Raw genomic sequence first — 18,336 nt, 5'->3', positions numbered from 1 at the left:
GCTTGCTGCTTGGAGGAGATAAAAGAATCTCTTACAGTTCATTTTAGAGCAAATTAATAATATCAACAATAATAATTACAAATAGGCCTTGCTATTCTTTTAAGTCAAATTATACGTTGCTATAAACCAGACTTAAAATATGACTTTCTCTACTAGTGAAAGTCTTAATTAAAATGATGCATTTTAATATACTTTGCTGTGTGATATAAATTATGTCTCCTCCATTTTTGAATTCTTCCCTTTAATGATCTTCGCTGTGCAGCGTTAAGGAAGAAGAAAACTGGTGATGAATAAAGGCGTGAACAGGTGGCCACACTGCTTCTGAAAGGTCAGTAGTGTCATCATTTCTTCATTATTATTGTACTCTGTAAAGGGTTTTAAATACATGATGATATATTTCAGTCTTCTACTTCTGACACCCTAGCTCCTGGCATTGCATTTCATTTGGAATAATAATTAATGAGAAATGAGATAGCTCCACACATTTTATTCCTCCGGTTTTAGTCTCTGAAGTAGCCTTCCTGTCACATTTGCTATGCAAATGCACCGGCACTGCCTGTAATTTCAGCAATATGGGAGGCCGCCTCTCAGAATGCCTTGAAGTACTTTTTTTGGAATTAACATTTTATTCCTGAAAGCAGAATTTTCCATATGCCTTTCAAAGAAGCAGATGAAAGCTGTATAATTGCTCTGTTTTCATCAAGGTGAATGAACCAACGAAACATTGAAAGTACCAGACAATGGAGCGAAAAAATCAGCTTGTCTTTCCTCTGGTGTGCCGGTGTCTGTGAAAGGGTACTCAGTGTACAATTAGCTACAGAGTACCTGCCATCTCTTTAATAACCACCCACTTAGTCGGATAAGTGTCCTGCCTGTCCAGATAAGGTCTGTGTTTGATTAAGGGAAATCGGTCCATGTAAATGCTGGCCTGTGCAGCCAGTCAAAGGCGGAGTCAGACTGTCTATTATGGACCTGTCAGTCTCGTCTGTTTGCTTATTAAAGTTTCTTTGGCAAACCCAGTGGCCTCCCTTTGGTATGCTAAGTAGTCCTAAATGATGCTAACATCTTGGAGTGAAGTCACAGGCCTTTGAATGACTCTGGGAGAGTCTACCGTCTTCCCTAACTTACCAAGGCATTTTGTTCCAAAAGTTTGTTTGTAAGTCAGTTGTTTGGAACTGGAGAAGCATTTTTCCCATGGAAACAATGTTACAAATGATGAGAAGGTTCCCAGGCCAGTCCACAAAAGCCTATTTAACCCAGAATATGGTTGGACTACAGGGCCCATAGCACTAGGGAGCCAGTCGCCATTAAGATCATTGTTTCTATGGGAAAATGTGCTCCCCGGGCTAATTGTGGATGCCAGGAGCAATTCCCCAGCCCTTTCTAGCCTCTGGCAGCTGGAGCCTAGACTCCCCAGTCCCTCTTTCCTTCAGGCTGGAAGGTAGAAAGGTGGAAAGTCCTGCGGGAATCAAAAAGTAGGGGCGTGGGACGTTCAAGGGCTTCGGCAGGAGGGTTCTGCAACAGATTGGGTGGCCAGATGAGCAAATAAAGATATTGGGTGTCTAGTTAGAGTCGACTTTCAGATAAACAATGAATGCTTTCTCATATATGTCCCATGCAATATTTGGGTCATTCTTACACTTTAAAAAGTATTCGTTGTTTATCTGAAATTACAATTTATCCCGAGTTCTGTATTTTATCTCCCAGCCCTAGGTAGGGATCACAGGCTTGGTGGGTTGCCATGGCTGCAAGGACTCTGGAACAGAAAGGCAGGGGTTAAGTAGGAAGAATGGAACCTTCAGAGGTGAAGGAATGCCTCTTCAGGGAAGCAGCAGAACACTCCACCTGAGTTGATAGGCTTCAGCTCAAGAATGCTTTGGATTGGAGCTCTTTCCTTCGGAAATCTTTCTAAAGCATAGTACATGCTTCCTTGCCTTCTTAAAAGGATGAATATAAATTCATCTTGATGATTTCCGAGTGACATTATGACCTTGGGAAAATTGTTTAACCCTTCTGTGCCTCAATCTCCTCATCTGTAAATGGGGATAGTAATATTACCTTCCTCGTTGTTTTGTTGTGTGGGTTAAATCTGTTAATCTGTGTAAAGGGTTTAGATTGGCGTCTGCTTCATTGCCTCGTAGTGTTTTGTGGGTGTTGTTGTTATTTTCCTGCCTGAACATTACATAGCCCCAGATAACGTTTTCCTTCTATCTCTCAAGAGCACGCTCTCTCTCTCTTCTTTTATGTATTAGCTGTTGCTTTCCTCTTTGTCTACAGGCCACAATGCTTCTAGACTGGTGCCTTATCTTGTATCAATATAATTGATCGCACGAAAGCCTGAAGTTTGCTATGGCTTCCTACAGAGTATAGAACGTGGAGATACATATATAAGAATTTTCCCCAAACATTTCATGATGTAAATGTTCCCCAAATATTTTATAATGTAAATGTGCATTTTACAGCAGACCTCCTGTACCCTCACTTTCTGGTGTTGAGGACTTTGTGTAGTTAGTCCCCTCACCTTGAGTGTGGGCGGGACCTGATTACTTGCTTCTAATGCATAGAATATGGTTGAAGTGATGGGGTATCACTCCCAAGTTTAGGTTGCTAATCTTAACTTCTGGAATTATTTGCTATACAGCAATAGGTATAATATACTCCCACATATCTATATTCTACAATTAATCTTTTACTACACTTGCTTTGTCACTACACTTGCTGTATCCACCTATCTATCCATCCTTCTACTCGTCCATCAGTCCATCTTATTTGTTTTGTTGTTGTTGTTTCTTATGACTGCATACATATCTTTTTTCACTTCTAGATTGATGGCTGTGTTCCAGATGCCTGAGGATGTCAGAACACTGCCCTTTGGATAATTGAAATAATATATAATAGTATTGGATTCTTCCAAAACTATGGGTCAAATACTAATAGTCCCACAACACAGGGGCATTGTCCAATAATTTAACCTTGAAAACAAGGCTCTTGCCAACAAGCCATTCTTCCCTTTCTGCCTTGTGAAACTTTTTATAGTGTATTCACTTATTTATTCATCTTTCAGTGTTCCATATTAAGATGTGGCCACCTTTCAGTGCTTCAGCCAAAATTTTCATTTTATCACTCTGTTCCAGTTACTACTGCCGCATAATAAACTGCCCTGACCAGCCCATGAAACAACAAGCATTTATGATTTATGCTCTTGTATTCTGTGGGTCAAGGATTTGGACAGAACACAGTGGGGATTGTTCCATATTTTCTAAGGCCTCAGCTGGGAAGACTTGTATGACCAGGGTGACTTAAACAGCTGGTGACTAGAATTACCTGGAGGGTTCTTCACTCACACATCTGGCACCTGGGCTACAATGTCTTCAAGGGTGAGTGTAGCTGAGACAGGTGAGCAGAGCCCCTATATGTGGCCTAGAAATACGAACTGCGACTCTGATCATATGACAGCTGCTTTCTGAGAGGGACCACCATGAGGTGGGGCTTTCAAGGAAAAGGAATATTTCAAGAGAGGTAGGCAGAAGCTACATAGCCTTTTATCACCTAGTCTTGGAACACGGGGTCACTTCTGCCGTACTCTCTAATTGTCAAAGAAGTCACAGGCCCACCGAGACTCAAAGGGAGGGGGCGTGGACTCCATATCTCAATGGGAAAAGTATCAAAGAATTTGCCCCCGTGTTTTTACCGCCATCATAATTTCTTTAAACAGTCCTCTGCACCTACTAGTAGGATATCTTGGAAGATGCTGTCAAAATGGGTCACACACCACTTTTAGACAATCCCAGGAAACAATAGTTGACTCGCGAAACAATGGAATTTCCAAACTGCAGCTGTTGTATGACACTTGAGAAAAATCAACAGAAGTAACTGATGACTCATTTGCAAGCTTAGGGGAATAAAAGGTTGTTGACATTACAGAGCACGTTGCCATCTCTAACTACCTCAGTTGCCAAGAAAGCCTCAGCTGGAACACAGAAAACTGCTCCCCGAAATCATTTCTTTTTCTTTTAATTTTTAAATTAAATTAAATTTTATTTTTCATACAGCAGGTTCTTATTAGTTATCTATTTTATACATATTAGTGTATATATGTCGATCCCAGTCTCCCAATTCACCACCCCACCACCCCACCCCCCAGCCACTTTCCCCGCCTTGGTGTCCATACATTTGTTCTCTATAGCTGTGTCTCTATTTCTGCCCTGCAAACCGGTTCATCTGTACCATTTTTCTAGGTTCCACATACATGCGTTAATATACGATATTTGTTTTTCTCTTTCTGACTTCCTTCACTCTGTATGACAGTCTCTAGATCCATCCACGCATCCACAAATGACCTAATTTCGTTCCTTTGTACGGCTGAGTAATAAATAATAGTAATAAAGCTCTTCTTCATATGGACTGATTTCTTGTCTAGTTGCATCAACTAGCCATCTTCTCACATGGCACAAGAGGATGAGGCAGCCGTCTGGGGCCTCGTTTATAAGGGTGCTAATCTCATTCATGAGGCCTCCCCCCTCATGGGCTAATCACTTCCCAGGGCCCCACCTCCAAATCCCATCCCTTTGGGGGTTAGAGTTTAACAGGTGAATGAGGGGGAGAGGTTTACAAATATTCAGTCCATAGCAGTGTCTGTCCAACTATTATTGCTCCTATGTTCCCTTTTTCCTGCTGAGATAATCAGGTTTTTCATTTACATTTTAACTTCTCTACTGCCTTTTTAGGCAATTATCAGTTTTCGCTAAAACTTTACAATTCACCTATGAAATGGAAAAAAAACCCTCACGATGTCTGGGTCTGCAAAGTGCCTACCCTACCCTCTCCCTGGAGAGGTGTCCCATGGGTGCTGAGCAGGACTCCGACTCTGGACCCCCGCCCTCACCCACAGCAGCCCTTTCCCTCCATTGCCCACAGCAGAGGCCAGACTCAGATGAAACTTTCAGGGAAATTTACTAAGAGAAACATTGACTGAAACCATTGAACAGAGGGCATAACAACACACAGAGGAACTTCTAAGGGCCACCGGAGCCCACGGGATATTTACACGGATTAGAACTTTAGGAATCACACCCATAGCTGAATGTTGACACCCACACTGATTAAATTCTGAGCCATTGAGCATTTCCGGTCTAGGATCTCTCCTACCAGTGCCTGTGCGCTAGATTCTGTCCCTCAAAGAACAGCAGCAGCCCCTGGCTAAGATCTGCTTTGTGGAATCTAATTTTTATCACATCCCAGCCCCTGCTGGAAGAGGGCAGGGTACATTTCAGCTCTCGTGACTACCGTGGCACCATACGTGATTTCTCATGTTTGGGAGATGAGGCAAGTTATACAGCTCTTTTTCAATTGCCATTTCATGAACTGGAAAGAAAGTGGACATTTATTGAGCATCTTGTCTGTGCCAGGCACTGTGCCAGTTGATTTCACGTAAGTTACTCATCTAATTTTCAAAACCAGCTGGGGGTTAGAAGTCCGCTTCGCAGGTGAGGAAGTGAGATTTAGGCAGGTGAAGAAATTTGCTGCAAGTTTCCTAGCTAAGAAGTAGTGTCTCATCTCGGCTCTAGTATAATTAGGCTCTAATAAATGTTTTTTGAATGATCGACAAAGGAGTGGATCTGGGATGAGAATCTGGGCCCAGCCAGTCCCTAACCTCAGACTCTGTCCAGCTAGAGAAATGGCTGGAGAAACACCGGGGGCGTGGCATGAAGGAGGCCTGTGAGCCTTTATGCTGTCCATCGAAATAAATCGCGAGGCCCTCACTTGGCAGTAATTATAGTTTTTTAGCATCAGTTGATTGAGAAAATACAGAATGACAATAAACTACTTTAGATTCGGTTCTATTTTGAAATAAATGTATGTTTCATTTATTATAATAGTATCTATAGACATTTGAAAATGTGTGACATGCGTGTAATAGAGATCAAATATATATAGGCTTCACATATGCTAGCTCTTGGGTAAATATTATTCTTTGTCTCCATTACATGGATGACGAAACAGGCATGGCAACGTGAGGAACCTGCCAAGATATCAGAACTGAGATTGAACCCGGGCTCCAGCTCCAAGGCCGTGCTCTTGGCTACCTACTACAGTACCTGTATAGAGCACCTGTGTGATGTATTCAGTCCGGGATTGATGTCCGCTTTCCAGGCTGAACCTTCTGCATTAACACCAAAGCCCCTCAAAGATCCACAGTTCTGCAGGTTGGGGAACAGTGGTCTCGAGTCCAGGCCAATGAATCAACTTCTCTTGGGCATCTCCGGCCACCGCCCTCTGCCACTTGCTCTGGGCCAGCAAGGTCTCAGGCACACAAACAGTGTGCCAATGTGTGCGGGGCGAATGAGTGAGCCAGTGCACGAGGGGACAGAGTCATGAATGACAGACCCGAGCTCAGTCATGTATGCCATTCTGGCTCAGAAATGTGGGACCCTCCTCAGCAAACCCTAGCCATTCCGGCTAGAAGCTGCCTTGAGGTCAGCTGGCCGCGGTCTCGGCAGAACTGGGATGCCCACTGGGATGTGTTGACCCACTGGGATGTGTTGACCAACTGGGATGTGTTGACCAACGTCTGGGATTTGCACTTTGTTCCCAATCTTCTCTCAAGCCAGCATCTCCCCTTGGTGCCTGCTGGGGTCCATGTTGCACTTCAGCTGTGTTTGAAGGCGTCGGTGATTCAAGCAGCTTTCATAATGATGCTACACTTATACTCTCATCTGTCTCGTTTAAGGGGAAGAGTGATATATCCTAACAAATAATGAAAAGTGGGTGAAGGTGGTAGGGCAGTGAGATCTGTGCCCCTAACTCTTCTGGGTTGGGGAATATCATCTGATATAACATGAAATGTATCCTCTTAAAATTTTCAGTGCACAAGTGTCAACCACAGACACGATGGTGGACTGCAGCTCCAGAGCTTTGTCATCTTGCACGACTGAAACTCTGTGTCTGTTGCACAACAGTCCCCCACTTCCCACCCACCCCCTGGCATCCACCATTCTGCTTTCTGCTTCTGTGAGTTTGACTACTTTAGGTCCCTCATCTAAGTGGAATCACGCAGTATTTGTCCCTCTGTGACTGGCTCATTTCACTCAGCGTAATGGCCTCCAGGTTTATCCATGTTGTCACACAGGACAGGCTGTCCATCTTTTTTGAAGATGAACAATATTCCATTGTATGTCTAGACCATGTTTTTTAAAAACCTATTCATCAGTTGATAGATATTTAGGTTGTTTCCACCTCCTGGCTATAGCGAATAATGCTGCGACGAACCTGGGAGCACAAATATCTCTTTGAGATCCTGTTTTCAATCCTTTTGGCGATATACCCAGTAGTAGGATTGCTGGATCCTATGATAGTTCTATTTTGCATTTTGGGGGGAACCTCCATACTGTTTTCTCTAATGCTCTACCAATTTACATTCTCAGCAACCATGTAAAGGGTTCCAATTTCTCCACATCCTTGCCAACACTTGTTATTTTCTGGGGTTTTGTGTTTATTTATTTAGTTAAAGAATAATGACCGTACTCGGAAGTGTAAGCTAGTTGTTTATTATTATTATTTGCATATTGCATTTTTGCACGTTGCAGGAGTTGGTCAAGATCCTTAGAGGCAGGAAAGACAAAGCAGCAGTGTGGACACCCCATGATTTCGAGGCTTTGTTGTCTTTAAAAGGGAATTGTGTTCACTTTCCTGCCTTCTCAGTTTGGAGTATATTTATTTGTAAGAGGAAATAATGTGTCCTTATTCCTGAATAGAATCTATCAGCCTCCAGAGATTCACGTACCTATGGGAACTGGTCTCTCCAATGAGAGAAGGCTGGGCCGAGGGCTAGAAACAGCTACTGGCCCAGCCTGCCTGAGAGATTGTTGTCTGATAACTGGTATTGGGCAGTCTTTTCAATTAAATGGGCCAGCTCCTGTTGGTGAGAGACGGCGACAATAGTGGTTCACAAACCAGGTAACCAAGTCATATCATGGGGCTTCAAAGGTTCAGCACCCGAAAATGAGCTCTTCCCTTTCTTTCACGTGGCAGGTCAAACAGCCTCCATTAGCAAACCATGCTTGGATCTCGGTCCCCTGTGAATGCGTCTCTCTGACTATATGTCACAGATGAAGGAGCAGAAAGGCTGATTCATCCAGCGCTCCCAGGACCACTGTCGCTAGTCAGAATGCCAAGGCCACTGTCGCGATGCCTCAGCTCTAGACACTGGGCGGGGTTCAGGGACAAAACCCATTCCCCTCCAAATTTCAGATGTTCCTGTTCAACTCATTCAAAGAAATGCTGGAACAGAAGCAGACGTGGAACTGCTGATATGATCTGGCGCCTTTGCACCAGGAGCCACGTAGGAGGCAGGACCCTCACACTCACCCTCAGCCTTGGAAGAAGCTTAGCAGAGGATGCAGTGTGGAAGGAGCTGCTCCACGGGAAATTGCTGGCTGGTGCAAACTGTCCGTTTCTGTAATTACGTCACTTTCGACTTAGAGCGACTCTGAAAGGAGTGGAGGATACGGTTTCTGTTCTGCGTGGCAGGTGAGAGCTCCCAGTTGTCCCTAGCAAGTTGGAAAAGGAAGGTATGAAAGGAGCAGCTTGGGGTGCCCTGAATGTGCCATTCTCCAGAGCATGTGGGTCATCAGGGTCTGAAATCTGCTTTCTCTGATCTCTAAGGCAGTTAGGGTAGATGGTGAGAAAAGGACAAAGCACTTTCATGTGGCTTGAACGACGCACGGGCGAGGCCAGGGCAGTTTCATCTGGGGTTTCCCCACATCCTCGGCTTCTTTTGGGGTCTGATCAGCCTATTTTGCTCATCCCCTTTTCCTCGTGTTAAAATGTGTGAGTGCTTGAGGGGAAATTTCAGCCAGATCTTGTTGAATCCTTCAGCATGATAAAAAGGTCTAAGGGCCTTTTGATGTCCTGACAATTGACAAAGCCTTCACCAGGCCCTTTCTTCTGACTCCGAAGCAGAGGCCACCACAAGTCTCCAGTGGCTCACGGCTTCATTTCCGAAGTTAGAAGTCCAGAGCCTTTACCGGCAGGCGCCCATATTGCCCCCTTGCAGGACTGCCCTGAGTTCCAAAGTATGGGTTCAATTGGTGAGGGAGGGAATGAGTTCCAGATGTGTTTTCCAGATGCAGCAGGAGACCCCAGCAGCTGGCGTCCTGGTTTTGCACGCCTGCCAGATTTGGGAGCCGTGGCTGGCCGGCCTCTGGGCCCTCTGTGAGGAGAATCCCGAGAACACGTACTTGTTTGCTGTCTACGTTAAGTGCATCTATTTCTGTCTTTCCATCTTCCCCATGTGACATGGGATGAGAGAGCGAGAGAGCTGTGTGCAGCTGGGAAGCCATACAGCCACGGGACTCAAGACCTTTCACTTAGAGGTCTGAGGGTGGGGGCAAAGCCAATGACATCGATTGCAAGGCTGAGTGTAAAATGAAAATGCAGGGCCTTGTTCAAAACCGATTATACATTTCAACGCTCCAGCAGCAGAGCCTCAAAACAAGTACCTGGAGCCCTTCTAGACACAGGGCCCTGTGGGGATGCATGGGCCACACTCTCAGGAAGTCGGCTCTGGGTACCACAAGCTTCTAGCTGCTTGGAGGAGCCTCCTGTGTGATCAGGTCCTGTCTATATGGCTCCATGGGGACGGGGTCTCTCATTTGGGTTTATGGCCCTGGAGGAAAGAGGAACGGGTTGTGTGCTTCACTGCAGGCCTTGTGGTCCTAACTAACCATCAGGGTCAGCCAGCCTGAGGTGCACCCCTGGGGCCATGGCTTAGTGGGACTTCCTGGGTTTCCTATGAAGCATTCACTTCCTGGTGTCCACTGATTGCTTACCTACCCAGGATGCATCACTCTATTTAAAATTTTCAAAGGCAGAGCACAGCACACCATAAAATAAATCAAAAGACAACTAACAAACTGGCAAAACATATTTGTAACTTAGATCTCCAATAGAGGGCTAATATCTCTAGTAGTTAAACACTGAACATTTTTTGAATGAAGGATTCAACACCTGATAGAAAAGTGTGAAAAATACATGAGCAGACAGTTCATAAGAAAGATACAGAACTGGCCTTTAACCATATTAAAAGCAGTTTAACCTCGCTAAATAAGAAAAATGCTAATTAAAAAAAAAAGCTATCCTGAGACATGGAAACTGCCCCAAAACTGACACAGATTTTAGAATTAGCAGACAGGCACATTAAAATAGTTATAACTGTATTGTATATGTTCAAAAAGTTTGGTAGAGTCATAGAAGACATAAAAAGACCCAAGTTATCTTCATCAAGTTGACAATCACGGTGTTTGTGATGACAAATACATTTGATGGGATTAGCAGTAAATTAGACATAGCAGAGGGAAAGGTTTGTGTACTTGAAGACATAGCAGTAGGAGCCACCTCGAATGGAACACACAGAGTCCATCAGTGTATGCAAAGGATAATACACCATCATCAAGTGGGGTTTGTCCCAGGAATGCACGGTTGGTTAAACACTTGAAAATCAATCAATGTAATTCATGTCATTAACAAGCTAAAAGTTAAATGAGTGTGATCATACCAATAGATGCAGAAAGAGTATTTGACAATATGCAACGCACATTCCTTACAGAAACTCTTAGGAAACTGGGAATAGATGAGAAAATCCTCAGCCTAAACAAAGCAAAACAAAAAGCTTAGACACTAAAGCTGAATTATAAAAGGTTTTAGGCAATAAAATGTGTCTCCCAGCAGTAGCATAAACAGTGTATTCCACACTGGAAAGGAGTAACTTTTAATACCCCCTCCTCAATAGAACAACTTTCTAGTAACATTCATAAACTAAAGAAAATAATAATGTCCATAAAATAAATAGAGTATAAAATCTATTGATCTGTTTATATATAATTATGGCGGTAAAATGTATAAGGGAATCTTAAGAAAACAAAACATCTGCAAAGGATACAATTTAAGCAGCAATTAATGTAATTTTATTTTCTTTCTTTGTTCCATAGTCTCAAAATAACTGACAAAGAAGAATGAATTTCACTTTAAAACCTATTTTTCAAATTCAGCAAGATATTTTATGTTCACATAGAAGAAAATTTTATACTTCTCAAACCAAAAGAGCTTGTACCTTGCAGTTAATACTTTGTTTCGCTGATTTAGACATAAATGAAAACAAGTTGTGTGTCTTTACCTTGACAATCTTTGTGATATCACTGTGTATTTAGAATCTACTGTTTGAATGTGGGGTGTGTGTATTAGTACATTCCCTCAGGGATTACAGGACGTACAGGAAGTGGTCTCAAAGCCTTCCAAACCATTAAGAACATTGTATGGAAAGGAAGAGTGGTAACCGTGGCAGCCTGTGTTGGGGACAACTGTATAACAGGATCTTCTCCAAATTAACTCCTTCACAGAAGACAATTAATTTTTAAAGGATAAGTACTAAAACTGTGGCCATATGAAATTATATATATATATATACACACACACACACATACTAGAAGTATATACATATATATGTATATATATACTAGACGTTCGTACCTTTTGAATAATATATAAAATATTAAAATGACATAAATGACAACAAACTTTTAGAACTTAAACCAACAAAATTTGGTTTGGCGGAGGAAAGGTATTTAGCTACTGACATTATTTTAGAATACTGGAGTATGGAGGTGGTAATAAGAACAGGACCAGCTTTTACTTGGTTTTATTCTTGTAATAAAACTCTTTGCAGGCAATGCCCCCCTTTATTGCCTGCCCTGGGCACAGGCCACTCCCCCTGCCCCTCCTGTGGGGGGCCACTGCTCCACTCAAAATTTCTTAGCAAAACGTGGGCCTAATCACTGTTGGGTTTGTGACCTCCAAAAACACCTTTCCCTTCTTCCCTCCTTCCTTCCCCCCATCTCCCCCTGTCTCTCTTTCTTTCCTTCTCTCTTATTTATTATACATTTTTTAAAGGAATTTTGCCTTTTTCTAAAATTTTATTTATTTATTTTTGGCTGTGTTGGGTCTTCGTTTCTGTGCGAGGGCTTTCTCTACTTGCGGCAAGTGGGGGCCACTCTTCATCGCAGGGCGCGGGCCTCTCACTATCGTGGCCTCTCTTGTTGCGGAGCACAGGCTCCAGACGCACAGGCTCAGTAGTTGTGGCTCACGGGGCTAGCTGCTCCGCGGCATGTGGGATCTTCCCAGACCAGGGCTCGAACCTGTGTCCCCTGCATTGGCCGGCAGACTCTCAACCACTGTGCCACCAGGGAAGCCCTATTATACATTTTTAAAGTTTACTTTCTATTTACAGTTATTATAAAATGCTGGCTAGATTCCCCATGGTGTACACTACGTCCTTGAGCCCATCTTACACCTAATAGTTTGTACCTCCCACTTCCCCACACCTATCTTGCCCCTCCCCCTTCCCTCCCTCCACAACCAGTAGTTTGTTCTCTGTATCTGTGAGTCTGCTGCTTTTTTGTTATACTCTGTTGTATTTTTAGATTTCATAAGTGATATCATACAGTATTTGTCTTTCTCTGTCTGACTCATTTTACTTAGCATGATGCCCTCCAAGTCCACCCTTGCTGCTGCAAATGGCGTCGTTCTTTTTTATGACTGAGTAGTATTCCATTGTATATATGTACCACATCTTCTTTATCCATTCCTCTGTGGATGGACACTTCCATACCTTGGCAATTGTAAATAATGCTGCTATGAACATTGGGGTGCATGTATCTCTTTGAATTAGTGTGGGTTTTTTTTTTTGGATATATACCCAGGAGTGCAATTTCTGGGTCCTATGGTAGTTCTATTTTTAGTTTTCTGAGAAATCTCCATACTGAAAACCACCATTCTTTTAGTCCTTTGGACTAACTTTTAGTAAGGCAAGGTGTTTGGGATTTTTGAGGGCTGTTAGTTGCTGACATCCTATGGTGAGATGTAACAAACACTACGATGAGGTCGGTGCCCTGGGGGCAACTACTTTGTATGCCTTTTTAGGAGATGGCACTGGCACTCCACACATAACACCACTCCCCAGCTAAATGCCCTCTCCTGCACACACACGCAGAAACACTAAGTCCTTGTCTTCTTGTCCCATGGGAAGTGTATCTTTGGGGCTCAGTCCTGACCGAGTCCTCCTCCCCACTCTCTGGCTAACCGGACCTTCTGGTCCGACCCCCAACGCTGCAGCACCCATTTCCCTCCCTCTTCACATACTTGCTTCTTCCCTTCCTTCTCTGCTCCCCACCATCAGAGAACTCTGACACACACATTTTCGTATCAGGTGGATTTTATTTAATTTTCACAACTAATGAACCCTGTCGGTGTAAGATTCAGGGTCTATACAGTTGGGCGTTTCTCACTGTGGGGACCCCCTGGAGATTTCTGAGGTCTCTGGCCCTGCTCTGCCCATCGTTTCAGCTGGAGGGCAGGCTGCTCCGACGGCTTTCTTAACCTTCTTTGATGGGGCCTGAGCTTCTGGAGAGGCTGTTTGGCTTGAACTCTCTGGAAGGCGCCTCCTTAACCTCATGGTTACCTTGCCCTCCTAGAAAGAGAAGAGGGTGAGCACAGAAGGGCACTGGTTTGGGGAAGAGCGTGGGGTATGGATGGGAATGGGGGCTTCAGGGGCTGCCCACTGCTGTTTCAGTTGGAGCGGCGGCCTTCTCCACGATCTCTGGGACCTGCGTGGCTTCCTTTTGATTCAGCTCTTCACTCACCTCAGAAAAGTGGTTGTCAAGCACAAACACTGATGAGTGTTCCCAGGGAGGGGCAGAGCTTACCAGAGGTGTGTGAGCCTCATGTGCAAAGGTCTTCTCAACATGTGTCCTCACAAACCAGACACGTTTCTCACCTTGTTTTACTGCTGGCACCCCCATTGGAGCTTACCTCACCATCGAGGCCCTGGTGGAATTCATTTCTGTGAATAACTACCACAAGCTTCCAACTTCTTGGAGAAGACACTGTGTGACCAAGTCCTGTCCATCTAGCTCCCAAGGTCTCTCATTCCGGTTATCAGCCCTGGAGGAAAGGGGAAAGAGTTGTGTGCTTCACCACATGCCTTGTGTTCCTAATCAACTAGCTGGGTCAGCTAGCCTGAGGTGCTCCCCTGGGGACACAGTCTTTCGGCTTAGTGGTGCTTTCTGGGTTTCCTATGAAGCTCACTCCCTTCCTGGTGTCCACTGATTGCTATTTCACCCAGGATGCATCACACTGCTTAAAATCTTAAGAGGCAGAGCAAACATACCATAAAAAAATCCAAAAGATGACTGACTGAAAATTTTTAGAACAAACAACCTAAAACCTGATAGAAAAATGTGAAAAAGACACGAGCCAGCAATTTATAAGAAAGGTGTAGCACTGGCCTTTAACCTTATTGAAAGATGTTTAAAAGACATGAGCAGCCAATTCACAAGAAAGGTATGGAACTAGCCCCTAACCATATTAAAAAGATATTTAACCTCACTAAGGTAAGAAAAATCAAATTAAAACTCCTTGAGAAGTCAAACTGACCCGGAACTGGCACGGATTTTCAAATACTTGTAATAACTGTATTCTGTGTGTTCGAAAATTAAGTAGAGACATGGAAATTATAAAACAGACACAAATTGTCCTTATAGAGGTGAAAACTATAGTGTTAGATGACAAACACAGTGGACAGAATAAATGGCAGGTTAGACAGGGCAGAAGGACAAATTTGTGTACTTGAAGACATAGCAATAGAAGCCATCCAGGTTGAAGCACAGAGTCCATCAGTACATAAAAAGTATTATACACCATGATCCACTGAGTTTTGTCCCCCAGGAATGCAGGATTGGTTAAACATTTGAGAATCAATCAGTGTAATTCATCTTACCAACGAATCAAAATTGAAAATCAGCAGGGTAATCTCAATAAATGCAGAAAAATAATTTGATAAAATCTAACATCTATTCTGTATAAAAACTCTTAGCAAACTAGAAATAGAAAACGTCCTCTAACTGATGAAGGCAATAAACTCTATAACTAACATCACGCTTTATGGTAGAAGACTGACTGCTTTACTTCTAAGATCAGGATCAATAACAAGATGTCTACTCTCATTATACTAAATATCTGTCCATGAAATCAGATTAGAAAATGATATAGAAGGCATCCAGTTTGGAAAAGAGGAATAAAACTGCTTTCATCTGCAGACATCTGTGCAGAATATCCAGTGGAATCTACAACAACAACGACAACAAAAAAACGACTAAAACTAATAAGTAATCTAAGCAACATTACAAGATATACAGTCGACATATAAAATTCAATGAATTGCTTTTCTATATAGTAGGATAGACAATTGAACACTAAAATAAACATTTACAATAGCATCAAAGTATGAAAAACTTAAGGATCTGACCAAATCTATGAAAGGCAACAATGCAAAAAATGGACAAAAGATTTGAACAGGAAATTCACCAAAAAAAGATATATAGATGGCAACTAAGTACTGCACACCTAAATGATGGCTATAATGAGGGAACAAACAAGAACAAGTGTGATGAGGATGTGCAGAAATTGGAACTTTCATACATTTCTGGTGGAAATTCAAAATGGTACAGCCCCCGTGGAAAACACTTGGGAAGTTGTTTAAAAAGTTAAATATTGGGTTGCCATATGACCCATCAATCCCATTCCTAGGTATATACCAAAAAGAATGAAAAATATATGTTTACCCAAAGACTTGCACATGAATGTTCATAGCAGCATTATTTATAATAGTCAAAAAGTTGAAACGACTCAAATGTCCATCAATTTGTGAATGAATAAGTAAAACATGCAATGGAATATTATCTGGCTATTAAAAAAATGGAGTTCTGATCCATGCTATAACATGCTATAGCTCTGAAATGATTATGTTAATTAAAAGAAGCCAGGCACAAAAGGCTGCATATTGCATTATTCCATATATATGACTGAATATGTCCCAGATTAGGCAATTCCCTAAAGACAGAAAATAGAGTAGTGGACGCCAGGGGCCAGATGAGGGGGGAGATGGAAAGCGCCTGACAATCGGTACAGTGTTTCCCACTGGAGTGATGAAAATATTCTAGAATTAGGTAGTGGTTATGGTCACAGAAGCTGTAAATAAACTACAAATCACTGTACTGTACACGTTAAATGGTAAATTTATGGTATGTGAACAATATGTCAATAAATAAAAGGCTTTTTAAAAAACCACTAACCCTGACTTCTATGTCCAGAAAAATCATCCTTCAAAAATAACAGAGAAATAAAGATATTCTCATATGAACAAAAACTCAGGGGACTTAATTTCAGCAGATCTGGTCTGTAAGAAATGTTAAAAGTTTAAGTTCTTCACACAGAAGAAGGTGATATTAAACAAGAATTACGAGCTAAATAAAGAAAGGAAGAGTGTCATAAAATAAAGAAATGAAGGTAAAATAAAATGAAGCCTTTTTCTTATTCTTAATTGGTAAAAGATAAATGCTTGTTTAAAGCAATGATAGTAACAATGTATTGAGTGTTTATAACAAATGAATACGTTAAATGAAAGACTGCAATGTCACAAGAGATTGAATAAAGTAAATGAGAATACTCTGCTATAAGGCACCTACGTTTCATGTAAATTGATATAATAATATATGTCCATGTTATTTGAGGAGGGACATATATTATTTTAAAATGTATATTGTGAACCATAGTACAACTCTAAAAATGTTTACAAATGAAATATAACTTTTATGTCAAGAAAGGAGATAAATTGGAATCATACAAAATGTTCAATTAAAATAGAAGAAAGAGAAGCAGAGAAAGAAACAAAGAAAACATGGAAAGGATTGAATAGAAAACAAAGATGGTAGATCAGTAATCACTCTAAATGTGAATTCTCTACATATACCAAAGGCAGAGGTTGTCAGAATGAATAAACAACAGCAGCAACAAGAAAACACAAGACCAAAGTATATGTTGTGTACAAGAAACCCACTTTAATTATGAAGATTCAAATCGGTGATAAGTAAAGATGGAGAAAATGACATCATGCCAACACTGATCAAAAGAAAGCTGGAGGGCTATATTAAATTTAGACAAAGTGTACTTCAAAATAAGGAAGATTAACAGGGATAAAGAGGGACATTATATAATGATAAAGAAGTTACTTTTACAAAGACACATAGCAATCCTTAACATTTATGTACCTAACAACAGAACATCAAAATACACGAGGCAAAATCTGATATAACTGGAAGGAGAAACAGTCCACTATTACAGTTGGAAACTTCAACCCCTGTGTCATTAATTGATAGATCCAGCAAGCAGAAAATCAATAAAGATATAGATGACCTGAACAGTACTATCAATCAACTTGATCTAAATGACATTTATAGCATAATCCATCCAACATCAACAGAATACACATTCTTCTGAGGTTCAAATGAAACATTCACCAAGACAGACAACATTCTAGGTCATAAAATACACCTTAACAAATCTAAAAGAATAGAAATCATATAAAGTATGTTCTCTGACAAAAACGTAATTAAACTATAAATCAATAACAGAAAGAGGGCTGGAAAATCCCCACATGTTTGGAAATTAAACTACACACTTCTAAATAAACCATGGGTCAAAGAACAAGTCTCAAGAGAAAGTTAAAAACATATTGAACTAAATGAAAATGAAAATACAACCTACCAAACTTTGTGATAGAGTTAAAATAATGCTTAGAGGGACATTTATAGAATTACATGCAAATATTAGAAAAGAAGAATGATCTAAAATTAATAACCCAAACTTCTACTTTAAGAAATAGAGAAAGAATAACAAATTAAACTAAAGTGAGTAGAAGAAAGGGAATAGTAAAAAATAAGCCAGAAATCAGTGAAATTGAAAACAGAAAAATATTAGTGAAGATCAAGAAAGCTAAAAGGTGCTTTTTTGAATAGGTCAATAAAACCGATAATTCTCCAGCCGAGCTAATGAAAACAGAAAAGAGAGACCCAAATGACCAATATCAGCAATTAAAAAAAGGTTCATCACTACTGATCTCATGGATATTAAGAAGATAGTACAGGAATGCCGTGAACAGCTCTATGCCCACATAGAGTTAATAACTTAGATGAAATGAACCAATTTATTGGAAGTCACAACTTATGAATATTCACTCAATGAGAAAGAGGCAACCTGAAAGTGTTATATTCATGAAAAGGAATTGAATTAGTAGTTAAAAACCTTCCAAAAAAAGAAAAAAAAAAAAAGAAAATACCTGGCTCAGATGGTTTTCCTTGTGTATTCTATCAAAAACTTAAGGAAGACATAATACAAATTTGACACAATCTCTTCCAGAAAATAGAAGAGGAAACACTGCCCAATGCA

The sequence above is a fragment of the Leucopleurus acutus genome (assembly GCF_964270905.1).
Source record: "Leucopleurus acutus genome assembly, chromosome: X".
Classification (NCBI taxonomy): domain Eukaryota; kingdom Metazoa; phylum Chordata; class Mammalia; order Artiodactyla; family Delphinidae; genus Leucopleurus; species Leucopleurus acutus.
This window is presented reverse-complemented; position numbering follows the sequence as displayed.